Genomic DNA, 5,400 nt, shown 5'->3' with positions numbered 1-5,400 from the left:
GTAGGCGTTAGCAGAACTAGTCGCTGTGTTCCGGCCCGACCTCGCTTAATTACCCTCCGAGGCGAGCGGTGAGCCTTCGTGGTCCTGCGTGAGAGTGTGTGGGGAAGAGAAAAAGCAAGCACTCGGTCATAAATTCAACGATGTTTGCAATGGCGTGTCGGCACGGACGGGTGAAAGGCAGTGACAACGCGAACGCAGCAGTGAAAAGGTAAACAAACCGAAAACTGCCGTCAATGAAACACTTCACGAACGGTCACGGTGTGCCTAGGCTAAGGAGTTATCTTGAATAATACACTCCATGTAAAGCGTGGAATTTCTTCACTATCTCGAGAGGAAAAAGGTCCTGGTGACACTAACTCACACTCCTCACTCAATGACGACGAAGCAACGACGAAAGATGACGAACCTTGGCACGCAACTGGCAATACTAACCTTCAGGAGGAAGCAGCAGATGGATTGCCCCCACGTACTTCTTCTCTCGTATACGTTTTTTGAGAAATGGTTGCTTCGATTGAGCTAACCGATGACAGGCAACACACACGCACCCGTTTGCTTTGGAAGACTGGGATGCTGCTGCTGCCACGCCACTTCACTTTGCCAAAACTACGCCAACTTTGACACACAGAAGCTCCTAGCTCCCGGTGTGTGTGCGAGATGAATTGTACTGCTGCTGCTGCTGCTGCTGCTGCTGCTGTTGATGCTTCTGCTGCTGCTGCTGGTGATGTTGTGTTGTTGAGACACGGCTGATAGCGTGGTATTCGTCGGGCGGACCGCACAACACTCTCCAGGCACGAGAGCGGGTGAGCTCTCTCGAACGTAAATTCAAACAAAAGGGAAAACCCACCACTACCACTACTACTACAGCTACCACCGACCAAACCCAAACCAGCGGGGTTGAAGGGGGAGACGAGATAACGAACGACATGTTGACACGCCGATGGAGACGCCGCATCCTCGACGCTGGTTTTCCTAGGCAACGGCGCGCCACCCCGAAGCGGCACACAGTGTGTGCGAGCGAGACAGCCCACCGGCCCAGCCCCGTGGGAGGGAAGAAAATCCGAAGCGTGGGTTTCGCGCTTGTGTTAGTGTGTGTGTGTCTCTCTCTCTCGCCGAAGCGCGCGCATTCGCCGTGTGAAATATGATGCAAGGGACCGTGAAACAGGGAGGGATGAAGGTGGTTGTGTTTTTCTTCTTCTTCTTCCTTCGCGGCCCCTTATTTATGTGTATGCGTGCCGGTTGGAAATCTCGTGTGCGAGAGCAAGCGCACCCGGAGAGCAATCAAATCTCACCCTCAACGCAGCACACCACACACAGCAACACAAATCTTGTACGAGCGTTCGCTCTCTCTCTCTCTCGCTCTCTCTGTCTCTTTGGCTCACTTGCTCTTTCTCCGCGAAGATGACAGGTTGCGTCACACAAACACGTTCGAAGGCAAACGAACGACACGAACGCCGACGACCATCCATTTGGAGCGCAGTTCGAGATAATAAATGTGGGAGAAATGGCACCAAGAGAGAGAGAAAAATGGGCCCGAGAAAAGAAATGGCAAATATGTGTGTTTCGGTACTTGTATGGTGGTGTTGATGTTGCGAGAGCCAACACCGGACGGTTTGTTTATGGATTTCCCATTAAGCGGAACGATCCCGCTGCATCGTTTTTCCTTTCCACACGCCATCCGTGTGCTCGTGTGTGTGTGTGTGTATACTGCTGCCTTTACCTTCCTGCGTTTATCCAACAATCTTGCGTCAACGCGCACACGTGCACCGCCAGCCAGGATTTGTAGTTCGGGGGGTGTCTGTTTAAAGAAAATTCCAAAACTGCAAGTAAATACGCAACGGAATTTTGTTGCGCCAAGGATGCTGTGCAACACTGTGAGCGGTTTGACGGATCATTTTGCATTGCCGTTTGCATACTTTACGGCGCATAGTTACATCGATCGCCGTGAGCTTGTCAATTCTTATTGGATTGAAGAATTCAAACAAGAACTTGGTGGGGTTTTTTTCCTGTACAATTCTCATTCATTTGCTTGCTATCTCGCTTCCACATGCTCCGCATCATGCAAAGGATGGCTGTTAACAAACCCATCCGCATTCCGACATTTTTGTGCGGCTGCTTCCTTGTCTATTATGCATTCTAGCTTAAAGGTCACTTTTCCCACTTTCCCACGTGGGATGGCAGCGGAAGGAACGACACACACAAAAAAACCGCCGCTTCTCCAACCGACCAACCCCCCTTAAAGCACTAGAATTAGCTCTCCCAGAAGGAGTCCGTCGCGGGAACACAATCGTGCTATTCGTTTAATTAAGATTTATCAAGCCGAGCGAGACCAATGATGTGGAATTTCTAATGACAGCTGATCTCTTTCCTGTTACGTTTTCTGCTCTCGTTTTTTTTTCCATTCTCTGCTATTACACCCGGCAAAAGGGTAAAAATGAAGAAGTAAGGCAAAAAAGAGCACGATGGAGCAAATTCTTGGGAAAGTGCGCTTTGCACAGTACATGACACCTTTCTCCCTATTGATAAGGGCGTCAGAAAACGGTTCCAATTACACCTCCACCACCCAGGATCTCCCAGGATCCGGTTAGAGTTTCCGCCGTGACACAAACCGAGTCTCGGTGCTCGGGGTTAGGATGTTCTGTGTGTTAATTTCGGTAAAATCCTTTCTCTAGTGAAATTGGAATTGTTGTGTGCTACCCATTTGCCGAGAGACCTTCAAAAACATGAGCAGCAAACAACGAAAGAACCAAAAAAAACACACCACGGCCTCCAGAAAGGAAAGGTGTCGCCCGGAATATTCTATGAATGTCACGACGACGACGACGACGACGACTACGGCGATGACTTCGTGCCGGGTTTTTGGGAGAAAACCGTGTCATAAGCTGTTGAATTATTTAATTTCCAATTTCCAGTCGCGTTAACTATTCAACCCAGCGCGGATGGAAGAGAGCGTTTGTGAGGCTTTAGTATTATTTTTCTGTCCCTCACATTTGGAAGGTTTTGAGTGTAAGGGGGTGTAAGATGTTCCAGATGCGCTGGAGGATGTGGGGATAATCCGTGCAACTACATGTGGATTTTCGGAGATTCCACCTGAGCACCGGGGAAGATGACAGGAAAGGATGTCGTGTTCTTTTCACGACTTTCGAAACACACACACATGTTATCGGCGAACCGTTTGGGCAATAAATTTATTATTTACGACCTCTTACCGTGGTAGGTCTTTCCACAAAATTCGTACCATTTTGCACTTGCTTGCACCATCCCTCGCGCGATATTAATATTCCGTTGTCACTCCGTTCCCGGGCTCGGGATGAGCTCAGGCACCAGAACCGCTCGGCTCGGGGCTAATGAGAGACAATGCTGATTATACCGCCCCGGGGGAGCCATTGGCGCTAATCAATATTTGAATAACACGTACACGGCGTGTGGGGGATGGGACAAAGGAGGACAAGGAGAACATTCTTGAAACAAGTTTTGTTTGAAGTAGTAAAGAGGTTCCCTTTTTTTTGGTACGCGATCACGATCGTTGTGATGCACAGGAGAGTTGAGAAGCCTTCCACTTGATCCGAGACTGGCTTATCTTAAGAGCCTCGGAACTCGTTGAACCGGCTCCGAAACGTCATCCGACGTGCGCAACAACTTTATCGACAAGGGGCCGTGTGGGCCCACCCAAGAACGTTTTGGGACGCACTCTGCAGGAGATCCGATCGATCTTCCGACCATCATGCGCAGTGGATGATGCAAAGGAAGTATGAACACACACAGAGAAATCGATCAAAGTGGTCTGTGTTTTTAACAAACATGCCTCAACAACTCAAGACACTTTCCCCACAGCTTCAAGAGCACTTCTTCCGAGAGATGAGTTGAGGCAACGATCTTCAGAACACAATTTCCAAGTACATCTTGAAGTGAAGCCCGGGGCCTGTGCGGTCATTCGCTAGGTACGGCTTGCAGCCTAAAGGGGTTGTAACAGAATAAACCACGAGTCACGATCGTGTGTCGTCGTCGCTGGATTGATTTGGAAACTCCACAAGCAACTCCATCACAATCTTTGAAACGGGTGAAGACACTGCAGGCTTTGGATTAATCATTCCGTCCACGTGCCTAATGGTAACGACCATCGCCGTCTGTGATGAATGCCCGCTCACTCGTTCGGGCTGCTCGTTCAAAACTGTATCCCGTTTGGAAATGACACGATATTGGAAACGTGTATATTTTCGTTTGGAAATGAATAACTAAACACCCGTTAAAATGACCGGTTTTGGGGCGGGAGAGCTTGTAAACATCGTCCGGAGTTTTTGCGACACCAAAAAACCCCGAACCGGAGGAGATAATTGATGGGCCACGGTTATGGTCCATTTTCCGGTGTATCGTTTCAATTCAAAATTCGTGAATTTGAGTACGCAAAACACAGGCTTTTTGCCAGTCAGCTTGCCCGAATGCATGACCGAAAGGGCAGAAATGGAAAGAGAACGAGGGAGAGAAAGAGAGCGGGAGAGCGAGCGAGCTATCGGGTTTGTTTATTTACATACCGTTTTTTGTTCGTTCTATCTCCACTCGTTGCCACTATCTCTCACTCTCTCACTCACACACGCTCGCACTTGGCACTCTCTCGCTCGCGATAGAGAACAGGTACACCAGCAGGCCGTCAAAATCTCGGCAACCACACTATCAGCACACAATTCCCATTTGCGGCATATGCATTTGTGCCGATTTTCACCGGCTAGAATGACACTTTGTTGCGTTTTTCGTCCTCGTCCTTCGGCACTGACCGCTTAATCACAGTCACAGTTTCACATCACGACACCGCGCTCGGAATAGATACGGCAGCGGGAAGACACACGTGCGTCTTACCTCCAGCTTAGCACAACCAAAACAAACGCATATGTTCTCCATGTCCACTGCGCTCGGTGGTGTATGTGTATGTATGGATGAGTTTTTTTTTCTAACGACTTTGATTGATGCAGGGCTCGTCAACCCGGTGCGGCGGATTGTGGAGCAGTTTTGTATTGTCGAATGCGGTATTTCAAACGTATTAAAATTGCATTTTATAATTTTATTGTATTCTTTCAATGATAAATTATCTATACATACTGTAAGTGTTGCAAAACGAGCGAATCTTATTTAAAATAAAACTATAATCCAAAAATCATGTACAGACACTTCTTTACAGCCACCCTGTGAAGCGGATTGAGTTTATAGCTACGGCTTGAACGATTACCGAGTGCCGTCTGTCCGTTGAACGTCCGTGAAACATTTCAAATTCAAACCCCATCACCCTGCACTCACAAAAACCGTTACAATTGTCACTCATCATCAACACCAGCAGCGTCCCCCAATACGAAATTCGGAAATATGTGCTCGCCCCCACTGGACCCAACATACCGGCACCGGAACTACCGC

The sequence above is a fragment of the Anopheles coluzzii genome, chromosome 2 (genome assembly GCF_943734685.1).
Source record: "Anopheles coluzzii chromosome 2, AcolN3, whole genome shotgun sequence".
Taxonomy (NCBI): domain Eukaryota; kingdom Metazoa; phylum Arthropoda; class Insecta; order Diptera; family Culicidae; genus Anopheles; species Anopheles coluzzii.
The sequence above is the reverse complement of the archived record's forward strand: the minus strand, read 5'-3'. Positions refer to the sequence as shown.